Source organism: Dromiciops gliroides, chromosome 3, assembly GCF_019393635.1.
Source record: "Dromiciops gliroides isolate mDroGli1 chromosome 3, mDroGli1.pri, whole genome shotgun sequence".
In the NCBI taxonomy this organism is placed as follows: Eukaryota; Metazoa; Chordata; class Mammalia; order Microbiotheria; family Microbiotheriidae; genus Dromiciops; species Dromiciops gliroides.
This window is the reverse complement of record NC_057863.1, coordinates 648,076,891-648,102,896: the sequence shown is the minus strand read 5'-3', so window position 1 is coordinate 648,102,896 and position 26,006 is coordinate 648,076,891. Positions and strand designations below refer to the sequence as shown.

Genomic DNA, 26,006 nt, shown 5'->3' with positions numbered 1-26,006 from the left:
ATGGACCCTTCCCCCTGCCCTCCTGGCCCCTGGAAGGCGCTGCTGCTCACAGGTGAGATAGGAGCTCCACACACCCACATGTCCATCAGGGAGCATCATTCAGGTAGATGCTCCAAATCCCAGACAAGGCAGAGGAAGAGAAAAGGTGACCAGGCAAGAAAGATGGGAGGGGCTGCTTGCTGGGGCTGAGCTCCTTAAAGGACCAGCCACTGGGGAAGAAAGAGGTTCGAAAAGGCTCATAGGGTGGAGGGGTGATAGGGATTCACTCCTCATCCAGAGGAGCCAGGCATGTCTCTGTGCCTAGGGATGCACTAGGGCAAAGTGGAGAGAGCCCTGGATTGGTAACAAGGAAAACCTGGGTTCAAATCCCACCTCAGACACTCACTAGCTGGATGACCATGGGCAAGTAACTTGGCCTCTCTTTACCTCAGTTTCTTCAAATGTAAAAGTAGGAATAAAGATACCCCTACTGCACTGTTGTGAGGTGCAAATGAAATAATATCTTAAAACTTTTTGGAACCTTTAAAGCACAATCAAAATGTTGGTTATTAATTACTATGAGGGATTGCTCAGACATTCCATTCCATCTTGTCTAGCAAGTAGGAAAAGCCTCAGAAAATGAAAAGGACATGAGAAGCCTCCATTTCAAAGATGGAGAAACTGAAACCAGGAAAGAGAATAAATAGCCCAAAATCATATAGTGAGCCACAGAAACATAGAATGTCAGCAATGGAAGAAAATGGGGGGGGGGAACAATCCAATCTCTTCTACTCCTTTCACAAATGAAGAAACTGAGGCTAATAAGGGTCTAGTCCCACAGGAAGCCAAGGGCTATGGTTCTTGAGTGACTTCTGGCTGTCTAGCCTGGACGCAGGTTCCTGGGTCACTTGCACTCCCCCTTCACCTCGTTTTTAGTTCAATTTCATTTTCTTTTCAGTTCCAAATTCTCTCTTTCCTCTCTCCCTTCCCTTTGAGAAGGCAAGGGGGAGAAATTACAAATATTTCTAGTCATAGAAAACAAATTACTGCAATAGCCATGTCCAAAAAGAAAAGAAAGAGAAAAAAATAAGCCACAATCTGCTTTCAGAGTTCTTCGGTTCTACCTGGAGGCAGATAGCATTTTTCATATCTGTCCTTTGCAATTGTCTTGGATCATTGTCTTGAGCAGAGTATCCAAGTCTTCCCTAGCTGATCATCTTTACAATGTTGCTGTTCCTGTGTACAATGTTCTCCTGGTTCTGCTCACTTCACTTTGCATCAGTATATATGTCATCTCAGTGTTTTCTGAAAGCATCCTGCTCTTCATTTCTTATAGCCCAATAGTATTCCATTACAATCATATATGTAAGAAAATAATTATTGATAATGAGTTTTGGAGGTACCCAGAGACCCACACAGAGAGAAAACTCTGGTTAGTTTCCCAGAACCAGTCCAGAGTTAGTAGAAATTCAAAAGAAATGTAGATTGACTTTCGTGACTACCTAAAGGAAGTTAACTTACCTTGGCACCCCCTAAGTCATGTCAATCAATGGACTTGAATGTTACTGGCCAATTAACAAGGATCAATGTGCAGTGACCCACCTCTACCTGAGAGAGGATGAAAATCCTTGGGGACAGGTGGTTGCTCTTTTCTCTCCTTGCTGTGCCTCTTCCTGATACTGATTTACCTTGTCCCAGGGCTCTCTGCCCAGCCCTCCTTCCTGGGATTGTATACTGGTGTTATATGTGGCCAAATTTATAATAAATGCTTAATGCCAAAGACTGGTGCAATAGCCTCTAATTTTAAAGTAGCCATAGGGGGCAGCTAGGTGGTACAGTGCATAAAGCACCAGCCTTGGATTCAGGAGGACCTGAGTTCAAATCCAGCTTCAGACACTTGACACTTACTAGCTCTGTGGCCCTGGGCAAGTCACTTAACCCTCATTGCCCTGCAAAAAGAAAAAAGAAAAAAAGAAAGAAAAAGTAGCCATATATTAGAAACCCCAGCTAGGTTCCCCAATAACTTAGAACAGAGACAGGCTTCCCCCCAATATTTCAAATGACATATACAACAACTCTTCAGCCTGCTGATGGGAATGCCCTCAGTTACCTATTCTTTGCCAGCACAAAAAGAGCTCCTCTAAATATTTTTGCATAGATAAATCTTTTTCCCTTTTCTTTGATCTGTTTGGGATACAGACCTAGTCGTGGTATTGCTGGGTCAAAAGTTATGCAACACAATGATCCAAGACAATTCCAAAGAACTCATGATGGAAAACATTCTCCACATTCAGAAAAAAGAACTATGGATTCCGAACCATACTGTTTCTACTTTTATTTTTGTTTTTTTTTTCCTTTTTTGAGGTTTTTCCCTTTTGTTCTGATTCTTCTTTCACAACATGACTAATGCAGAAATACATTTAATGTGATGGTACATATATAACCTATATCAGATTGCTTTCTGTCTTGGAGAGGGGGGAAGGAAGGGAAGGAGGGAGAAAAATTTGGAACTAAAAATCTTATGAAAACAACAAAAAAAAAGTTATGCACAGTTTTATAGCTTGGACCAGTTCACAACTGTACCAACAATGCATTAGTGTCCCAATTTTTCCACATCCTCTTCAACATTTTCTATCATATTAGCCAATATGATAGGTATAGAGTGAGACATCAAAATTGTTTGCATTTCTCTAATCAATGATTTAGAGCATTTTTTCATATGACTATGGATAACTTCTTCTGAAAACTACCCATTCATATCCTTCCACCATATCTCATTTTCCAAGCATGGCCTCCTCCCCAAAACAAACCATAGAAGGAAAAAACACCTGTTGGGCACCAGAAAAACAAAAATCAAGATCTGACTCTGCCACAGAGTCCTGGGGAAAAAAAAAATAAAAATTATTTCCCCGTATCTGGGCTTCAGGCAGAAAAGGAAGCTCTCCAGCTTTGACATTCTATATCGAATCTAAGGCCCCTTCTAGTCCTGACATTTCTTATTCTGAGTGAATTGCCTATTTCCATCTTCGATATTCAGTCTTTCCCAACTCTGACCTTCTCTTGTGTAAGGTCCTTTTCAGTTCTGAAACTCTACATTCGAAAGCCCATCCCAGTCCTGACATTATCTGTTCTTAGGTTTTTCCTAGTTGCGATATCTCAGGTTTTAACTCTCTCTCAGCTGCCATTCCCTGTTCCAAGGGCCCTCCCAGCTCTGAAATTCCATATTCTAAAGTCCCTCCCATCCCTGACATCTCCTGTTCTAAGGGTCCTCCCAGCACTGACCTTCCATCTTCTAAGGCCCCTCCTAGATCTGACATTCCCTGTTCTAAACCACCACCACCCCCTTCCTACATTCTCTGCTCTGTAGTAAAGACTAAAACAGCCTAAGCTGTTTCATCCCTTAAGAATATTCTCATGGGGGCAGCTAGCTGGCGCAGTGGATAGAGCACCAGCCCTGGAGTCCCGAGGACCTGAGTTCAAATCTGGCCTCAGACACTTAACACTTACTAGCTGTGTGACCCTCGGCAAGTCACTTAACCCCAATTGCCTCACAAAAAAAAAAAAAAAAAAGAATATTCTCATGAACCTATATAGTTATGTGCAAATACACAGTCACACGTATGCACAGATTTGTGCACACAGACCCACACATGCAGGCCTCTGCACACACTCGTGGACATGGTATATGTAGGACACCAAAACAGCCCCAAGTCATAATGAAAAAGCACTCTGAGAACAAAGTCCATGGACATTTAGTTGATGTAAGACCTTGGATGAGTCAGTTCCTCTCTCTGGGTCTCAGTTTCCTCTTCTGTAAAGTGGAGAAGTCATCCTTACCCTCCCTACTTTTAAGTGCCATCTCAGGAACATTCTTTATAAACATCAAAGCACAAAAATGAGCTATTTCCAGACCCCAGACCCAGGTTTTTAATCCTTAGCTAGCTCACTGAGGTACCATTTTACACATCAAAAAACCAAGGCCAGGAGTTCCTAAGTGCCTTGCCCTGGACCACACACCAAGAAAGTGACTGAAACCAGATCTAAACCCAAGCACTCTCTACAATAACTTAAGCTCTCTCCACTAGGCTGAACTGCCTCCTTAGGGGCAGACACTGGGTTTAGATTCCTAGGAATAAAGATTGAGGACTTTTTCTCCCCCCTTCTCTTGGAGGAATGGAATTGGAGTCAGAGGACCTAGGTTTGAATCCCAGTTCTGACACATTGCCCCGAGCAAGTCTCTTCCCCTCACTGTGCCTTAGTTTCCTTATTTGTATTTTAGGGTTTTGTTTTGTTTTTTAGTGAAGCAATTGGGGTTAAGTGACTTGCCCAGGATCACACAGCTAGTAAGTGTTAAGTGTCTGAGGCTGGATTTGAATTCAGGTCCTCCTGACTCCAGGGCTGGTGCTCTATCCACTACACCATCTAGCTGTCCCTAGTTTCCTTATTTGTAAAATGAATAGGGAATGCACTGGATGACCCCAAAGACCCTTGTGATCCTATGATCTCAGAGGCATCTCTGTGCTTGCTGAGCCTTCCCTTCCCCTTTCCTTTCTCTCCTCTCCTCCCTGCTCTGTCCTCTCCTTTCCTTTGCCCTTCTCTTCCCTTCCCTTTCCTCCTCTTCTCTTTCCTTCCTTTCCCTTTTTCATTTTCTCTCATTCTCTCTCCTTCCCAGCCTTACTTCTCACCTCTTGGAGCCTGCCAGGTGCTGCCCAGCTTGCCATCTACCCCAGCACACCCACTGCCATTGTGAAACAGGATGTCCTCCTCTCTGTCCATGGAATTCAGAGGGAAAGTTGGGTCTTCTCCTGGTTCCGAGGCCTTGAGCATCAAAATCTCATTCTGTCCTACAACATTTCCTCTAAAGACCTCAAAAAAGGCCCCAGCTACACTGGCCGGGAAGAACTTTATGCAAATGCTTCTTTGCTGATCAAAGATGTCAAGGTGACAGATGCAGGGAGCTACACTTTCCAAGAGGTTGGGCCAAATCTCTCCAAGGCAACCACGTCTAAGCAGCTCCATGTCTACCGTGAGTATGGGACTTTCCTTAACCCCAGGGAGGAAAACTTAAGGTCAATTGGTCAGTCAATTAGCATTGATTAAACGCTTGCTATATATGTCAGGCACTGTATTAAGAGCTAAGGATACAAAGAAGCTTTGAGTCTAATGGGTTTTGTTTCCAAGACCTGTGGGCCCTGTCTCTGTCAGGGAGGTTACTCATCCTGCTCCTGCCCCTAGAATGCTGCTGGGGGCCATATTCAGAGAAGGCTGATATAAAGACAAATGTCTTTATATCAAAAGTTGATTTTGGAACTGGGGTCCTGAGTTGGAATCCTGCCTCTACCACTCACTGACCTTAATGACCCTGGACAAGTCCCTGGACCTCTCTCTTGGCCATGATTTTTTCACCTGTAAAATTAAGGAGTTGGAGTCAATCCTAAAAATGGCTGGCATATCTAGTGGGTTAAGGTTTGCAAAGGCATTTACAGACACCATTTCATTTGCTCTGCACAACAACCCTATAAGGTAAGGGCTACAGATATCATTATCTCCTTTTTACAGATAAGGAAACTGAGTTTGAGAGACATTAAGTTACATGCTCAGGATCACAAAGATAGTAAGTGTCCAAGACAGGATTTGAATCCACATATTCCTCAATCAACCAAACAATGAGCATTTATTAAGCACCTACTATGTGCCAGGCACCATGCTAGGCACAGAGGAGGAACAAAGAAAAAAATGAAACAGCCCCTGGCCTTGTGCAGCTAATCTTCCCTTGGGGGGATGCACCACGTACCCAGATAAATAAGTATGAGGGCAAGGATAGGGAAACTGCTGGGCATGGAAACTCCCTTTGCCAGTGTATGAGACATACAAAATAAATACAGATTTGTACGGAGTGGGGAGGGAAACACTAATAACTGGGTAATTCAGAAGGGATCTTGAGTAGGAGAGAGCACTGGAGATGAGCCTTGAAAAGGGGAATTGAGGGGAGGAGGCAGATTGTTCAAATGAATGGAGGTGGAAAACAAAATGTCATGTCCAGGAAATGACAATCAGGCCAGTCTGGCAAGAACATAAACTACACAAGGGGGAAATCCTGTGAAATCAGTCTGGAAGGATAGGTTAGAACCCAGTCATCGGAACTTTAGATTTTATCCTGGAAGCATAGGGAGCCATTGAAGATTATTGAGCAGAATAGTGACTCCAAGACTACATTCTATCCACTACACCATGTTTCTCTGCTCCTAGGCAGCAAAAGAAAAAAATATGCTTATCTAATTGACTAGCTCATATGAATAGTAAGACCTGACCCATCTATTCACCAGTGTATACCAGGAACCGTATAAGAGCCTGAAGATAAAAGGAAAAAAACACAATCACCCTTACCTTCTTGAAGCTAATATTCTCAGGTGAGACAATGTGTGTATGTATATGTACACATATACATACATACATACATACATATATATATATATATATACACACGTATACACTATCTCCTCTGATAGAATGTAGCTTCCTTGTAGATAGAGGGGGTTTCATTTTTGTGCGTTTATGTATATACACATAATATATGTTCTGTGCATATCTGCAGATACATACATATATACATATGTATATAGAGAACATGTACACAGTAAGTATCAGGTACTTCAGAGGGAGAGGCACCAGTAACTGAAATCAGGGAGGGCTGCATGTAAGATGTGGTTCGAGAGGTGAGTCTTCAAGGAAACCAGGGATTCTAAGGAGTGAATTGAGGAGACAATGTACTCCAAGTCATGGAAGATAGTGCAAAGGCAGAGATAAGGAACTACTAATAATTAGCATTTGTATAGTGTTTTAAGGTTTGCAAAGCACTTTACAAATATCATCTCATTTGGTTCTCACAGCAATCCTGTGAGGTTATTGTTGTCAAGTTGTTTTTTGGTCATGCCCAACTATTCATGACCCCATTTGGAGTTTGCTGAGCAAAGACACTGGATGGGATTTGCCATTTCTTTCCCCGGTTCTTTTAACAAATAAGGTAACTGGGGCGGCTAGGTGGCGCAGTAGATAAAGCACTGGCCCTGGATTCAGGAGTACCTGAGTTCAAATATGGCCTCAGACACTTGACACTTACTAGCTGTGTGACCCTGGGCAAGTCACTTAACCCCCATTGCCCCGCAAAACAAACAAACAAAAAAAAAAATAAGGTAACTGAGGCAAACAGGGTTAATTGACTTGTCGAGGGTCATAGAGCTAGTAAGTGTCTAAGGCTGGATTTGAACTCTGGAAGATGAGTCTTCCTCACTCCAGATCCAGCACTCCATCCATTGCCCCCACTTGACTGCCCTTAATTCTGGAAAGTGAGCACTGTTGTTAGCCCCATTATGCAGATGAGCAAACTGAGGCCGACAGAGCCTAAGTGACTTTCCCACAGTCACACAATTAGTGAGTATCTGAGGCTGGATTTGAACTCAGATCTTTCTTTCTCCAGGTCCAACATTCTATGTACCTAGTTGGGTTGTGTTTGGAGAATAGCAAGAAGACAGTTTAGTTGAACCACAGAGTACAGAAAAAAGACTAATAATGACATTTTCTCTTTCTGTCTAGGGCACCATTCTCCCAGCCACCAAGGTATATCACTGTCCTATCATCCCTGATTCCTCATCCTCCTTCACCCAACCTATCCTACTTCTTAACTATATTGGGCTTCCTTTGACATATAGGTTGGACCAACTGGCTGCTGAGCTCCCTCCAGCTCTCAGATTCTATAACATCCATTGAGTATGATGACATTTTAAAGGTAGGTTGGTAGCAGGTTATGAAAGGCTTGAAAAGCCAAGGAGGTAATAGGGAGCCACTAGAGGTATTACAGCAAGAGATTGACACAGTCAGATCTATAATTAGGAAAATCATTTTGATGGCTGTGTGATGACTTGGAAAGGGAAGAGACCAATGAGAAGGCTACTACCATACTACAGGTGAGAGCTGATAAACTTCTGAACTAAAGTAGTGGCCCTTTAAGCAGAAAGAATGGATCTGATTCTCAATTTGTTGTGAAGATAGAACTGCAGGACTTGGCAGCTCAGTGGATGCCAGAGGACCTGAGAGCTGGAGGGAGCTCAGCAGCCAGCTGGTCCAACCCATACACGAAAGGAAGGCTTGCCCCAATGTAGCCAAGAAGTAGGATATGTGTGGTGAGGGAGAATGAGGACTCGAGGATGACGGGAAGGTGATACCTGGGGGACTAGGAAGATGGTGGTGCCCTGGACAGAAAGAAGATTCAGGAGAGAAGGTATGGGGTGGGGAAAGGGGAACAATGAGTTCTTTCTTGGACATGATGAGTTTGAGACCCCTCCAGACTATCTAGTTAGAAATAGATCCTCACGGGGGCCACTAGGTAGCACAGTGAATAAAGCACCAGCCCTGGATTCAGGAGGACCTGAGTTCAAATCCGACCTCAAACATCTGATACTTACTAGCTGTGTGATTCTGAGCAAGTCACTTAACCCTCATTGCCCCCCCCCCAAAAAAAAAAGAAAAGAAAAGAAACAGATAATCAGTGATTTGGGATTGGAGGTCAGATCACAGTAATTATAATGCAATTCAATTTTCCAAGTGCCTACAAAGTACAAAAAATGCTCCATTAGGTACTGGCACTTCAAAGATTTTTAATATTATTTTATTTTTCCCAGTTACTTATAAAGACCATTTTTTAAATTTGGGGGTTTTTTTTATTTTTGAATTCCAAATTTTCTCTTTCCCTCTCTCAACTATCCTCTCCCTGAGAAAGTAAGCAAGTTGATATGGGTTATGCTCATCCAGTCATGCTGAACATATTGCCATATTAATTATGTTGATAGAAAGATTTGTTTAAAAAAAACAGGAATAATCCTGGACCCCAAGGAACTTACATTGTACTCAGGACTTACAGAGATTCATTTGTCCAAAAGATTAACCAATCACCTGCTATGTGACATGCACTGGGCAAGAATCTAGGGATATAAACACAAAAGTGGGAGCCCCTGCCTTCATGGTACTTACAATCTAGCCAATATGTGCACAAATAAGCCAGAATATCCAAGACAATTCCAAAGAACTCATGATGGAAAATGTTCTCCACATCCAGAAAAAAGAGCTGTGGATTCTGAATGCAGATTGAACCATACTGTTTTTATTTTCTGGTTGTTTTTTTTTTCTTTTTTGAGGTTTTCCCCTTGTGTTCTGATTCTTCTTTCACAACATGACTAATGTAGAAAGATGTTTAATGTGATGGTACATATATAACCTATATCAGATTGCTTTCTGTCTTGGGGAGGGGGGAGGGAAGGGAGGGAGGAAGAAAAATTTGGAACTCAAAAATCTTATAAAAACAAATGTTGAAAATTGTCTTTACATGTAATTGGAAAATAATAAAATACTTTTATGATTTAAAAAAACACATAAATAAACCGGAATAAGATCATGTCAGGAAGGAGGGAGAGAGAGAGAGAGAGAGAGAGAGAGAGAGAGAGAGAGAGAGAGAGAGAGAGAGAGAGAGAGAGAGAGACTGAGAACTGGGAATTATTGGGAAAGGCTTCCCATGGAGGGAGTGGCTGAGCTGAGTCTGGAAAAAAGCTAAGTTAAGAAGTGGAGGTGAGGAGGGAAGGCATTCTAGGCATGGGACACAGCCCAGGGAAATGCACAGGGGCCTTCTTTGAAAGTGAATATAAAGCATTATGTAATAACCATTGAAAATAATAACAGCAGGCATTAATATAGTGCTTTAATTACATGTGTATAGGTGTCATGCATGGGTATTTCAGGTCATGTTGCCCACTATTATAAAAATATCAATGCCCCTAAATGAGATGCCCTTCGAAGAGACTAGATAGTCTTCTCAAACACTGGCATTCTAAGTTCTAATGGCCCTTCCAACTCTGACCTTCCAGGCTCTAGGTTTAAGGATTCCACAGTTGGACTTGCATTCGATAGATCTGAATTCAAATCCTCCTGATGCTTACTCACTATGTGATCCTGGACAAATAACCAATCTCAGCCTCAGTTTACCAATCTGTAACGTATAGAGAACAGAAGCCCTTTCCTCACAGGGGTGTTGTAAAGATAAAATGAGATCATACTCATGAAATGTTTTATAAACTTTACAACCATTTACAAGCCAGGAGCAGGGGAATGAGGACATACCAGCCTGCCTGGCTGGTGAGAAAGCCCTCAGCCCTCTTCCTCCTTTCACCCACTTCCTCCAAGGGACATGAAGAGCTCTTGGGACATCTCCCCGGGTGATCTTTCCTGTGCCCTCTTGCAACTGACCACCTGACAACCCACTGGTGGCTGTGGTTTGTATCCTCAGGTCATGGAAACCTAGAATGTCAGAGCTAGATTGGACTTTAGAGCAGAGGATGTTAGAGCTGGGAATGACCTTAGAACATACAATGTCAGAAATAAAAGGGATTATAAGAAAGGGAATGTCAGGTCTAGGAAGGGCCTTAGGACAAAGAATGTCAGGGCTGGGAAGGCCCTTAGAACAGGGAATGTCAGGGCTGAGAGGGGCATTAGAACAAAGAATGTCTGGGCTGGGAGGGACCTTAGAACAGGGTGTGTTAAAGGTAGAGGAAATTTTGGATATAAAGCATGTTTTGTCAGAGCTGAAAGGGAGTTTCAAGAACATTTCATCCCACCCATCCCATTATACAGATGAGAAAACTGATTGGGAGAGAGAGCTTAGCCAAAACCCGGGCAGAAGCAGGACTAGTTCCGTCTCCCCAACCCCATCCTGACTTGCAGACAAGCCAGGTTTCTTGTCTTCTCTCTGCTGTGGTCTTGGGGGGGCGGCGGCACCTTGCTCCAGAGTAAGATGCCTCAGTCATCTCCCTACTCCCTGAGGATTATCCCTTGTCGGCTTCTCTGAAGCAGACCCCCCACCCCACCCCCCTGACTCCCTGCATGGGGGAGGCCACTCTGGCCCAGCCTGGGTCAGGATTCTGGACTTCTGTATGTATTTCCTAGCAGGGGGCAGGAGGACACTCCCTCCCTGACCCTTCAGAGAAAAGAGGAACCGGCCACCCCAGGGATGCAGAGTGTCGTAAGCCTGGCTTCCTCCGCGAGGCCTCTGCTGCCGTGGCTCTTCTCTGATGTTCCGTATCCCTCAGCCCCGCAGAGCAGAGCGCGGCTCTGTCCTCACACCCAGCCCTTTGCGCCTGACACCCACGGGTGCCGCTGGGCTTTTCAGATTACATGAGAGGGAGCTTGCATTGTCGAGAAGGAAGAAACCCCCACTGGGTTTGAAGAAGTCAGGGGACGTGGCTTTGGATCCCAGCTCTACCCCGCTTACTTCCCGTGTGACCCTCAACAATGCACTTACTTCCTGCAACCTCCGTGGCCTCCTCAGGAAAATATAGGGGTTGGACCCCGGAGGCCGCCCCAGCTCGAAATCCATGACTTTACGTCCCAATGCAGATTAAGAGCTCGCTGTGGGAGGCAGCTAGGTGACGCAGTGGATAAAGCACAGGCCCTGGATTCAGGAGGACCTGAGTTCAAATCTGACCTCAGACATTGACACTTACTAGCTGTGTGACCCTGGGCAAGTCACTTTTTTTTGCCAAAAAAAAAAAAGGCCCACTGTGTCGGGAGAGCTTGGCCCTACGAGGGACAAGATGAGAAAAACAAGTTCCTCATCCCTGTAGGGAGCTGACCGTGGTGGGATCAGGCAAGGCCACAAAGACACGAGCCAGGTACTGGGCAGGGAGAAGAAATCTGGGCTGAATTAGGACCCGAAGCACCCCTGAGACCTGGCTTCAGACCCTGGCCTCCATTCTCTGAGTCCAAGCCTCCTTCCACTCAAGGTGGAGGTGGGGTGTAAAAAAACTGACCCCCAAACTTGGAGTCAGGAAAACCTGGGTCTGTAACCTACCTCGAGCTCCTATTAGCTGTGTGACCCTGAGTAAGTGGTTTTCCCCTCTCTGGGCATCGGTTTATTCATCTGTAAAATTTGGGATTGAAGGGAAGGGAGAGGAGAGGTAGACTCAATGAAAGTTCCTTTCCAGCTATAAGTCTACATCCCATGAAACTCAATTAAATTTAAATAACATACATGTGCAGGTGTGCAAGTATGGGTTCAACGCTGAAGATACGGGGTTTAAAAGTGGCCCGGTGCCTGCCTTCAAAGATCTCGCAATGTATTGGAGGGAATATGCCATATTTACAGCTAAGGCTAATGGTGGATGGATACAAATAGTCAGCATTTCCATAGGTCGTCAATGCACTTCATATACATGGTCTTATTTGATCCTCAAGTTGAAAGATCCTTCCTCAACAACCCCAGGAGGTAGATGCTGTTACTATCCCCACTTTACAGATGAAAAAACTGAGGCAAACAAAGGTTAAAGGACTTTCCCAGGGTCATGCAGACAGCAAGTGGCTGAGGCAAGTTTTGAACTCAGGACTTCCTGACTCCAGACCCCAGAGCTCTATGCAATCCATGACCTAGCATTTTATTACGTGCCAGGCACCGTGCTGGACACTAAAGAAACCAAATTGGCATGGATGACAACCTGGGTGGAGATCTCCAGTGGAGGGTCCCCAACAGCTCAGATAAAGACACGGGGGCGCTCATCAGATTTGCAGGAAGATAGCAGCTAACATAAAAGGACCCCATTGGTCTGGACCTAAAAAGATAAAATTCAAAAGGGATAAATGTAAAGTCTCATAATCAGGCACAAAAACCAGCTTCACAAGGATAAGATGGGAGAGACCTGTTTGGACAACAATCATTCTAGAAAAGATCTGGGGGTCTTAGTGGACCACAAGTTGAGGCATCAGTGGCTCCCAGAGTGGTTAGATGCCACACCGCACTCCTTCTCCTCCCCAGATCTGCTCTCAGCCCTGCCACCTTCTAGTCTGTGCTGGCCCCCTCAATGCTTCTCTCCCCACCTTAACAGGCTCAGTACCCAGTGGTGGCCCCAGCCCACCAATCCATGCTCCATGCCAGCATTCAGTAGAGTATGACTCCATGTTCCCAGGCCCAGAGGGTACCCTGGTCCTCTCCATGGGCTGAGCCACACCCTTCACAATAAAATGCAATTCAGGTCCGGAACCCAGGTCACCTGTGTGGAACAGTTAACCCTACAATGTCAAGTGAAATATTAGGACTCCATGAGCCTAAAGTCCCTGTAAGCTCTGGGAATGGTGCTTACTGAGAGGCAGCCTTCACTGAGAAGGGGGTGGGACCAGGTGATGTCTAAAGACCCCCTGGGATTCTCTCACCTCTGACTCTAACTCGCTGGATGAGCAGCATTCTCCTCATCCACTCCCCACCTTCATTTTCTGTCCTTGTAGAATGAAAAGGGTGGGTTACATGGCCCAAAGGTCCCTGGATGCTGACTGAGGAATCAGGAGGTGCTGGGTTCAAATCTTGCCTGAGATTCTTAGGATAAAAGGATCTTAGACTGGAACTGGGAAGAACCTGGTCTGTCTGTGACTCCTTCCAGGTTGCCCAGGTAACAAACAGAAGCAGAGATGGGATTGGAAGTTGAGGTCTGTGTTTCCCATATTAGAGTGTCAGATCCTAGAGAGCAGGAACTGTCTCTGCCTGCTCATTAGCATCCTCCAGAACCTAACCCTGAACCTGGCACATAGTAGGTACTTAGCAAATCCTTCTTGTTCATTCATTCCCTTATTGGCTATATGACCTGCAAGGGCATATCACAACCTCCCTGAGCCCTAGTTTCTCCATCTGCAAAATGGGCATCATATAACAGCTGAAATCAGCATAGGGCCATGAGGATCACGGATTTCCTTTTTCCCATTAGTCCTCACTGTGTCCCAGGGTAGGGCTGGGGGAGCATGGAGGTGCTGTTAGGACCCCCGGTAGCAGATGAGGGAACTTAGGCTCCCAGAGAAGTGAGTGACTTACCTAGAGTCTAACACTTAGCAAGCCTCAGAGGCAGGATTCAAACACACCTTCCTGACTGCAAATCCTGGAACCTTTCCACCGTATCCCTTTCCCAATCCCCCCCCCCTTCCTTCTGCTATTCCCTTCCCTCCGTTTATTTAACAGCCTTGTGTTTATTTTGTATTTATTCAGTAAGTATATGCTCACGTGTAAATATATATGCTATGTATGATTATCTATGCGTGGGTCATCTAGATAGATAGAGATGAATGAATGGATGCATGGATGGATGTGAAGAAAGAAAGAAAAGAAAGAGGAGGAGGGAGGAAGGAAGGAAGGAAGGAAGGAAGGAAGGAAGGAAGGAAGGAAGGAAGGAAGGAAGGAAGGAAGGAAGGAAGGAAGGAAGGAAGGAAGGAAGGAAGGAAGGAAGGAAGGAAGGGATAAATAGAATAGATAGACAGGAGAGATAGGAGAGAGAGCATTAATAGCACCTTGAAAGTAGGGACTGTTTCTTTTCTTTTTTTCTCTTTGGTCTTTGTATTCCCAGTGCCTAGCATATAGTAGGTGCTTAATAAATGCTTGTTGATAAATGGGCTGGTGCTCCACAATGACAAGAATCTCTGAGTTGGCCAACTCCACGGGAGGCTCTTCTTGTTCATAAGAGTAAATCAGAAGCTCAAGGAGGGATCAACACACACACCCAATTGGGTGGAGTAATCTATCTAATCCTTCAGGAAAATAGGAGGGGAAGGGGATAAAGAGAGAGGGGCAAAAGAAGGAAGGGCAGAGTGGGGGAGGGGACAGTCAGAAGCAAATCCCTTTTGAAGAGGGATAGAGTGAAAGAAAATAAATAATAGAATAAATATCATGGGGAAGGGAATAGGATGGAAGGAAAAAGTTAACAATAGTAATCATGAAAAAGAGAAAAGGGGGGAAATTGTACAAAAAATATTTATAGCAACTCATTGTGGTGGCTAAGAATTGCAAATCAAGGGAATGTCCATCAACTGAGGAATGACTGAAGAAGCTGTGTTATATGATTGTAGTGGAATGGTACTGTGCTATAGGAAATGACAAACAGGATGATCCCAGAAAAACCTGGAAAGACTCATATGAAGTGACATATAGTGCAGTGAGCAGAACTGGGAGGACATTGTGCATAGTGACAGCAGTATTGTTCGATGATCAATTGTGAAGGACTTAACTACTCTCAGCAATACAATGATCCAAGACAATCCCAAGGGACTAATGATGAAGCATACTATACACTCCCATAGAAAGAACTGATAAAAAGAGCACTTGTGGATTGTACATATATAACCTATATCAGATTAGTTGCTGTCTTGTGGAGGGAGGGAGAAAAATTTGGAACTCTAAATCTTATGAAAATGAATGTTGAAAACTACCTTTACATGTAACTAGAAAAAATAAAATAAATGTTTGTTGCAAAAAAAAAGAGTAAATCAGAGACTTTCCCACTGGAAGGGACCTTAGAGGTCATCTCCTTCAAACCTTCCATTTTTCAGATGGAGAAATTTAGGACCAGAGGTGAGGAAATGACTTGCCTGAAGTCCCAAGGCATCAGAGCCAGAGCCCATGATTTCAGATCCATTATAGCAGAGGTCCCCCCAATAATCAATAGATGGTGGCCTTGACTGTCTTTCTCTCTCTGCATCTGTCCAGAGATGGTATCCAAACCCCGAATCACGGCCAACACCACCAGTGTCACAGAGGCCAAGGACTCGGTGGCCTTTGAGTGCCTCACCAAGGATGACAACATCACTATCCTGTGGATCTTGAACAACAAGGCAATTCTACTGAGCAGGATGTTATCTCTGTCCAAGGATAACAGGACACTCACTCTACTGCAGACCAAGAGAGAAGATGCTGGACTGTACCAGTGTGAAGTCTGGAACAAGGTCAGCATCAAGAGCAGTGACCACATTACCCTGACTGTCAATTGTAAGTAGCCCCACTGACTGCCTCTCTCTTATGGAGCCTCCTGGGCTGATGTCATCATCAGTTCTCACCTGGACTATTGCAATAGCTTCCTAATTAGTGCCCATCCCCACCCCACCCCCGCCTTGCCCCTTCTAGGTCATGGAGTGCCTGAAGTTAAGAAGACCTTAGTTCAAATCTGGCATCAGATACTTACTCCCTGTATGACCCTGGGCAAGTCACTTAAACTCTGCCTGCCTCAGTTTCCTCATCTGTAAAATGGGAATCATCATTCCACCTACTGTGCATGGTTGTTGTGAGGATCGAATGAGATAATCATTGTGAAGCACTTAGCATGATGCTTGGGACCTTGTAAACAAATATTAGCTATTGTTATCTCTAACCCATACTCCAGTCAGCTGCCAAATCCAAATTCCTAAAGTGTAGGTCTGACCATGTCACTTCCCTACTCAAGAAGCTTCACTGGATTCCTGTCCCCTAGAAGGTAACATAAAAATCCCTTAGCCTTTCACCATCAGCCTTCACATTATTCCTCTTCACTCAGTCCTTCAGCCAAACTGGCCTAATAGCTGTTCCCTAAACTCAGACTTCCATCTCTCAAATCTATTCCATTTCACAGACTGTCTACGAGGCTGGGAACACCCTCCCATCTTCTCTTCCCTTCCCACAACCTCTCACTCCCTTCAAGGTTCACTCCAGTGCATGAGCTCCTTCCTCAGCTCCCCATTTATTAATGTTGCCACCCCAGCCAAATGTCACTTTGTCTTGACTTCTTTATGAGCACATCCCATTGGCCCCACTCCAGACTGGAGAATGGTTTGCTTTCTGGACACCTATCCCCAGCCCTCACCCAGTGCCTCCCACACGGTGGGCCCTCACTTGATGCTCATTGAACAAAATCGGGTCCTTCTTTCCTGTCTTCACAGATGGGCCAGATCAGATGAAGATTACCCAGGAGCCTGGATCTCACTTGGTCCACACCATCAAGTTCAATGCCAACTACACACTGACCTTAAGATGTCAGGCTGAGTCTTACCCATCTGCCCAGTACAACTGGCTTTTCAATGACTCTGTGCCGGTGGGGAACACGGATAAGCTCGTGCTTCAGACGGGGTCCCTGCTACCAGGGCGCTACACCTGCACAGCGTGGAACAGCCTGACAAGGCATTTTGCAAATACCTCTGTCTACATCGAGCCCCTTATAGAGTCATCTGGTGAGTTCTGGGGTGGGGGGAGGCACTGAGAGTCCCCTCCCCCACCCACTTCAACTGGGTTCCCACACAGGCAGCATTCCAGAAAGATGAGTTTGGGGAGCATTCTTAGGTTAGAAATTGTTTCACAAGCTCTCTTTCTGGAGATGATCATAGAGCAGAGTTCCAGAGCTAAAAGAAGCCTTTGGGGTCATCTAGTCCAAACCCTTTATTTTACAGATAAGAAATCTAAAGTACAGAAAGAGAAGTGACTTGGCTAAGGTCATACAGGTAGCAAGTAGCAGAGCCAGGATTTGAACACAGGGCCTTCCCAACTATACTATGCTGCCTCTCTAGATAAAAATACTGGGTGGATCTATTTCCTTCCTCCACTCCCATCCCCAACCCCTCCACCAAAGAGCCAACAAAAAGTCCTCAATTCAGAGGCTACAGAGGTGATCAGTTTCTCCTACTCATTTCCCATCATTTGGTTCACCAAATGGGTGGTTCTCTGGCAAGTATTTCCACCATATCACCAAAAGTAAAAGCAGAGCCCAGCACATAGCTTATTCATCCAAGTGAGGTTTATAGAACAATGAGGTACATCTGGCTGGGTCCCAGGATGGTGGAGAAGGCTGAGGTAAGGTCATTTCAGAAGGGAGAGAGTGGTAAGAACTAGGGACATGGCAAGGGGCTGGATCAGGAGAAGCCTCCCAAAAGAGACCATGTCTGACCTGAACCTTGAAGGATGCTGGAGATTCTAAGAGGCAGAGATGAGGAGGGAGGGAATTTGAAGTCTGGGCCTGAGTAAAATCAGAGACAGAAGATGATGTGTTGAGTTTGGTGAAGAGGTAGCAGACAAGCTTGCTTGGAATATAAAGTCACCTATGTAATAACAATCATCTTTAAAATAAGATCTGAGGGGCAGCTAGGTGGCACAGTGGATAGAGCACCAGTCCTGGATTCAGGAGGACCTGAGTTCAAATCTGGTCTCAGACACTTGACACTTACTAGCTGTGTGACCCTGCGTGAGTCACTTAACCCTCATTACCCCGCAAAAAAAGAGAGAGATCATTGCTCAGCCAAATATATATATATATATAGCCAGCTATTAGGTATCTATCCCCATGGATTTGCCTTTTCAGGTAAAGAGACTGCTTGGAAAGGAAGAGCCAACAGATTTGCATTTATTATAATACCAATAACAAAGATAACAACAATAGTAGTTATTTATATAGCACTTCAAGGTCTGCAAAGTAATATTAATTCATGCTCATGCCAACCCTGTGATGTAGGTGCTGGTATGATCCCCATTTGACAGATGAGGAAACTGAGGCTGAAAGAGGCTAAGTAACTTGTTGAAGGTCACAAAGCTTATGTGTCTGAAGTAGGATTTGAACTCAGCTCCTCCAGCCACCAGACTTACTCCCATTGTGCTCTCTCCCTCCAGGCAGCTCTCCCTCTGGCTTACTCACTTTTGTGAGCATCTCTGTGGGGATCCTGGTTCTGATGGTTCTGCTCTGTGTCCTGTCCTATCTCCTACTCAGAAAGGCTCGAGGGTAATGTCATCCCAGCAAGCTCCTTCCATCCCCCACCCCCACCCCAGCTAAAATCCCAGGCTTCTCATTGGGAGGGGTTGTTATTTCTCCCTGGATGGGCACAATCAGAAAATGAGCACACAGTACAAAGCCGGGAGGGTTAGACAATATGTTGGATGAGCGGCTCTGGGTCCCAAAAACAGCATAAGAGAAGGATTTCACATCCCAACCAATACTTACACTGGGGCAATGGACAGGCACCCCTGGGGCAGCCCCGTTAAAGAAACAACTGCTACATCCCCGTCTGGGGATGAGGAGGCAGAATCTCAGCGACAGTAAGTGGTTTTCCCACAGTCACACAACTCATAAGCATCAGAAAGGTTTTGAACCCAAACCCTTCCTACCAAGCTACATCTTGCTTAATAGCCTTGTGAGCTCAGGTCGTACCTGAACTCTCTCAGGCTCAGTTTCCTCATCTGTAAAATGGGAGTAATTATGTTGACACCAGCTAACTCCCTGGTTGAATGGGAGGAAAGATCTTGGTGATCCTCAAAAGAGGCACTGAGGGAATGGGAGGGGTGATTATGAAAACACTGAGCTGGATCTAACAAGATGAAACTTAATAGGGAAAAATGCTAATCGCTAATATTTACAGGAAGACTTTCAATTTTGCAAAGTATGTTACATACATGATCTCAATAGATCCTCATAACAACTATTCGTATCCTCATTTTATAGACAAGGAAACTGAGGCATAAGAGAGGTTAAGGGGGGCGGCTAGGTGGCGCAGTGGATAAAGCACTGGCCCTGGATTCAGGAGGGTCTGAGTTCAAATCCGGCCTCAGACATTTGACACTTACTAGCTGTGTGACCCTGGGTGAGTCACTTAACCCTCATTGCCCCGCAAAAAAAGAGAGAGGTTAAGCAACTCCTAAAACAAGAGGTAAGCCCACTGAGGACCTCAGAGGTCATCTAGCCCAACCCCCTCATTTTATAGAGGAAGAAACTGAAGCTGAGAGTGATTAGGTGACTTGTCCAAGGTCACACATTAGTGGCAGTTGTGAGGATCCCAGTTCCATCTGCCCCATTTTGGAGAGGATATTGACAAATGTGTGAGAGAGAGGACAAGAGATCAAGTCAATACAAAGATTCTTTGGCAGACCTGAGGGTGGTTTAGCCTGAAGGGAAGGAGACTTAGGGGGACACAATAATTGTTTTGAGCATCTAAAGACCTTTCCCTGCAGAAGAGGGAGTCAAGGTATTCTGACTGGCCCTAGAGGTGAGGACTGGGACCAATGGGGGCAAATTTCTGAAGGTAGATCCCAACCAAAGATAGGAAACTCTAACAATAGGCACTGCCCAGCAATGGGATGGACTTCCTGCAGAGGTGGTGAGCTGCCCAGTCAGGTGGTAGGACGAGGCAGGTGGTGACCTTAAAGCAGGAACAGGATGCCCCTGTCCACTTGTTCAAGATATAAAGAGAATTCCTGATTGGTTACACCAAATGCCTGCCTAGCTCTGAGATTCTATGATCCCCCAATTCAAGGAACTGAGAAGAAGAGGTATGGGGTACAGGCAGCTTCAAGGGGCTGGGACTAGACATCTGAACCCCAGTGACCTTCCAGCCCTAAGAATCCATGATTCTAATTGGGCTAGATTGAAATCTCCATAGCCCTGGATTGGCAGGGCCATGGCTAGACAGGAGAAGTTTATTCCCATGACTAAAGCCAGAGTATATCAGAGCAGGAATTCCCTCTACTTCTCTGCATGCTGGACAAAAGCCATTGGGGGCAAATTCATTGTCTCTGCTGACAACTGACTGGCTTTCCTGGCCTTTTCCTATGCAAATGAGCTACTCACATTATTAACTGGGTGGGAAAGATCCTTGAAATATATTGGGGTTAAGGGGGAGAGAGAGGAAAGAGAGTAGAGTGCAGGAAGACCTGGGTTCAAGTCATGTTTCCCACACTTGCTGGCTGTGTGACTCTGGACAAGTCCTTTCACCTATCTCTGCTCTGAATGCCTTCTAAGCTACAGAGAGGGTGTCAGCTTTCACTGGCAGAGTGTCCTTTGTCCCTCGTAAACTGAAGGATTGAGTCTATTCCCTATCCCTACAAGAGCCTACCGCTTGACATCCTTAAGATGGGAAGCAATGCACTCTCATGTACACTCAGGTATAGACCTCCCAGCCTTGTTGAGCGATAGAATGAGATGACATTTGGGAGGTACTTTGCAAAACTTGGAATGTTTTCTAAATCTCAGTTATTCTTATAATGATTCCCAGCAAGACTGAATTCTCAGGCCCTCCTGGCAGAGAAGAGAAGAATCTACCATCAGTGAAATACAGTGAGTATAAGGGGGTCACACACGCCCTGCCCTGCCCTGCCCCTCCCACTGATTTTTGTCCTGGGTGCAGCCTTCTGAGATCTCTCCTTCCTGTGGATACAACTGTCCCCACTCTAGGGCCCCAAGCACTCATCCGTGTTTCCTTTTCTAGGACAATGTATCTACCCTCTCCTAAGTCTGGGGTGGGGTGTAGAGAGGGGACCCCTCACTTCCTCTCACAATGTACATCTCTGCAATGTATGGTTTTAGAGAGATGTCTAGAACATCTCAGATGACTCGTCTCCCACCCCCTCCTTTCCCCACTTTGGGTAGTACACTTCCTGTCTCCAGCCAGGAGACTGAGGCTCTGAGCCCCCATCAGTATTTCTCACTTCTTCAGGTGACTTGACCAAGTATGAAAGTATTATGCAACTTAAACACCAGGCTTCAAATGAACAGGTAAGACCTCCCCTGTGCACCCCCTGAGAGGATATTTCTAGTCTTCCCCTCTATTGTTTCCTCCTACCTAAGGGACACTCTGGCCTCCTCCAAGGACGCATAGTGGAAGGAGAAAGAGATTATCTTCCCCCCAAAGACCAAAGAACCTGGAAACCATTGCTGGTGGGGGAGGGAGGAATAGAATGACTGAAGCTTATACCAATGAGCCGCCTGAGCCAAGGCTTGAACACTTGCTGCTTATGGCCCTCTGGACAGGTCATTTCATAAGGTCACAGATTTGGAACAGGAAAGCCCCTTGGGGGTCATCCAGTCATAGGGTCATAGACCCAGACGGGGAAGGGGCTTTGGGTGGGAAAGGAACCTTGGAGGTCATCTAGTCTAACCCCTTTACTTTACAAAACAGGCCTGCAAGGTAAGGGGGAGGGGTATTTTAAAGATGGGGAGACAGCCCCAAAGTGAGTAAGTGACTTTGCCCAGGGTCCCACAGGGTTTGGGCTTCAAGCTCATGCCTGGTGAGTCCATACTGTCAAAAATTAAGGGGCAGCTAGGAGGCACAGTGGATAGAGCACTGGCCCTGGAGTCAGGAGTACCTGAGTTCAAATCGGCCTCAGACATTTGACCCTGGGCAAGTCACTTAACCCCAATTGCCTCACCAAAAAAACAAACAAACAAACAAAAATTGAATACAGTTTTCATACCTATCCTCCTACAAAATAAACAAAACCAGAAACTCACATAGACAGCTCAGAGAAATCCATCCCCTCCTCTCCTACAGGAAGTAAGCATGTCATGGAAAACCAGATCAGAGAATTGGTAGGAAAACTAAGCACAGATTTATTTCATCCCAATAACAAGCAAGCATGACATGCGGATAACCTTTCAAAGGAAAAGTTCTCAAAGATTCCCTTTTTTCTGAGGGCATATAAGGTGGGTTATGTTTTAGTTTTTTGGTCTACTGGTTACAGTGTTATCAGTTTCAAAAGTATGATACAAAGCAACCCAGAAACAAATACCGTAACAAGAATGGGTGTGAGGCAAAGCAGTTTAACAATTTCAGTCATAACAAGTATAGAGGAAATACAGAAGCATCGTGATAAGATTACAGGATTCCAAAAAAAAGGGTTTGCCAAGGATGAGGATGCCCAGATGTCCCCGTAAGACAGGGAATCGCTATCCTGGGGAAAGAAGTCACCAGGTAGGGACTCGTCTGCCAGCTATCTGGGTCCAGTTTGGAGTTCAGTTGAAGGTCACTTTGCTCCTATTAATCTAGGGTCCCATGAAACTCCCTTGGATAATAAGGCAGCTCCATCAAACCCAGGTGATTTAAATTCTCATTAACCATCTCACTTGAATCTAGATGATTAAATTTGGCATAACAATACCAAGTGTGAATCCCACTACCCTGCTGCCAAGGGGCATTAAAAGGGAACAACCATCCAGAGTCTGGGAGGCTTCAGCCGGGCAGACTTGCAGATATGTGGGTTCATCCTGTGAGAAACGTTTGGATTGAGGAACTTGGGAAGAATTGTCCCAACCCTGACCATGAGAACTTCTATTAAGCAGGATGCAGACCACATCAGAGAGGAAAAAGAGGCACGTCCCACGTCACCAACACTACTCCTGTGCCTCCCTCCCTCTCTCCCTCCAAGCTGGGACAAAGATTCCTCTGATAGCTACAGTCAGGCTGGAGAGAGGGGACACCTGAAAACTTTCCTGGTCTGGCATGCAGGAACAGCCGCTGACCATTCTCTCTTGTGAGGTGGGAGGGACAGGGACAGGTCACCCAGGCCAAAGTAACCACTAAGCTCTCTATGAAACTTCCATTAACAGATGATGACCCCTACACAGGCTATGGACCCCTACTCTATCCTCTCTCCAGACTCTTTGGAAAACCCCTACCAGGTACTCACCATCACTCTCTAACTCTCAGGATCATGTCAGAGCTGGGAGGGGCCTTAAAACAGGAAGGTCAGAAATGGGAAGGGCCTAGAACAGGAAGGTCAGGGCTGGAAGGGGCCTTAGAAAAGGGAATGTCAGAGATGAGAAGGGCTTAGAACAGGAAGGTCAGGGCTGGGAGGGCCCTTAGAGAACATTTAGTAAAATTCCTCATTCTACAGATGAAGAAATGATGCCCAGAAATGAAGAGAGACTTGTCCAAGGTCTTATAGGGAGTCAGGGCCTGAGCCAGGACTGGAGTCCAGGCTTCCTGTCCTCATCCAAGGTTCTTGCAGCTTGAACTTAGCTGACCTCAGACCCCTTTGCCCTCCTACCAGCCTGACCTCTGACTTCCAGAGACCAACTATGGCTATGAGACCGCCCTGATCACCAGCTCTTTCTCCTGCCAAAGGCCAGCCCAGGCAGGTGGCTGAGCTCAGGTGAGCCTCTGCTCCCAGCTCTCTGCTGCCATCTGTTGGGCCAGGCCGTGATGGCCTTCCCCCGACTGGTGCCCAGGAAGCACTGGCTCCTTCCAGTCTAGGACAGTGATAGTCATTTCTTCTTCTTGGTTATTGTTAATATTTTTGTTATTCTAATTCCTAACCCTTCAATTATGGGATGTGGTAGAGTGGGGATTCCTTGGGCATATGGACTGGATGAAAGACACTCCAATCTCTTCCAATTATGATTCTGAGAAGCAGAAAAATACCCTCCCAGGACCCCCTCAAGCCAACCCACCTGGCAAGGTTCATCGGGCTTGAGGAAATCATAGAGTATTATCCCAAATGTAGCCCTCAGAGTGCCACGAGCCAGGATCTAGAGCAATGGTATCAGAGTCAAATGGAAACAAGGACATTGATTCTAACACAAGGATCCCTTTGGACCACAGATTGACTTCACTTTGAAATGTGATGTTATCTATGTTTTATTCTATTGCTCTTATTTTGTTCACTATTTCCCAAATACATTTAAATCTGGTTCTGATCACATTCAGAAATGCAGTTGATGCATGTATACCTCTGGTGTAGACCACCCTGTGGATGAGGAGAGAAGAAGGTGGGAGTAAAGACAAGACAAAGTCTATACAGACTTCTTTGACAGCTAGGGTGGGGTCACAGAGAAGGACAACCTCAAAGCTTTCCTGGTCTGGCATGTTGGACTACTGGTTGGCCATTCCCTCTCATGAAGGGGGAGGGACAGGGATAGGTCACCCAGGTCAAAGCAACCACTAACCTCTCTATGAAACTTCCATTAACAGATGATAACTCCTTCAAAGGATGTGGACCCCTATACCATCCTCTCTCCAGACTCACTGGAGAACCCCTACCAGGTACTCACCATCACTCACTAACCCTCAGGATCATGTCAGAGCTGGAGGGGCCTTAAAACAGGAAGGTCAGAGCTGGGAGGGGTCTTAAAACATAGAATGTCAGAGGTAAGAGGAGCCTTAGAACAGGGGATGTCAGAGTTGGGAGGGACCTTAGAAAAGGGAATGTCAGAGATGGGAAGGGCCTAGAATAGGAAGGTCAGGGCTGGGAGGGCCCTTAGAGAACATTTAGTAAAATTCCTCATTCTACAGATGAAGAAATGATGCCCAGAAATGAAGAGAGACTTGTCCAAGGTCTTATAGGGAGTCAGGGCCTGAGCCAGGACTGGAGTCCAGGCTTCCTGTCCTCATCCAAGGTTCTTGCAGCTTGAACTTAGCTGACCTCAGACCCCTTTGCCCTCCTACCAGCCTGACCTCTGACTTCCAGAGACCAGCTCTGACTATAAGACCGCCCTGATCACCAGCTCTTTCTCCTGCCAAAGGCCAGCCCAGGCAGGTGGCTGAGCTCAGGTGAGCCTCTGCTCCCAGCTCTCTGCTGCCATCTGTTGGGCCAGGCCGTGATGGCCTTCCCCCGACTGGTGCCCAGGAAGCACTGGCTCCTTCCAGTCTAGGACAGTGATAGTCATTTCTTCTTCTTGGTTATTGTTAATATTTTTGTTATTCTAATTCCTAACCCTTCAATTATGGGATGTGGTAGAGTGGGGATTCCTTGGGCATATGGACTGGATGAAAGACACTCCGATCTCTTCCAATTATGATTCTGAGAAGCAGAAAAATACCCTCCCAGGACCCCCTCAAGCCAACCCACCTGGCAAGGTTCATCGGGCTTGAGGAAATCATAGAGTATTATCCCAAATGTAGCCCTCAGAGTGCCACGAGCCAGGATCTAGAGCAATGGTATCAGAGTCAAATGGAAACAAGGACATTGATTCTAACACAAGGATCCCTTTGGACCACAGATTGACTTCACTTTGAAATGTGATGTTATCTATGTTTTATTCTATTGCTCTTATTTTGTTCACTATTTCCCAAATACATTTAAATCTGGTTCTGATCACATTCAGAAATGCAGTTGATGCATGTATACCTCTGGTGTAGACCACCCTGTGGATGAGGAGAGAAGAAGGTGGGAGTAAAGACAAGACAAAGTCTATACAGACTTCTTTGACAGCTAGGGTGGGGTCACAGAGAAGGACAACCTCAAAGCTTTCCTGGTCTGGCATGTTGGACTACTGGTTGGCCATTCCCTCTCATGAAGGGGGAGGGACAGGGATAGGTCACCCAGGTCAAAGCAACCACTAACCTCTCTATGAAACTTCCATTAACAGATGATAACTCCTTCAAAGGATGTGGACCCCTATACCATCCTCTCTCCAGACTCACTGGAGAACCCCTACCAGGTACTCACCATCACTCACTAA

General features: G+C 45.6%; 1 pseudogene; it reads left to right on the top strand.

The window, feature by feature from the left end:
* Positions 1 to 26,006, top strand: LOC122748238 (annotated as a pseudogene).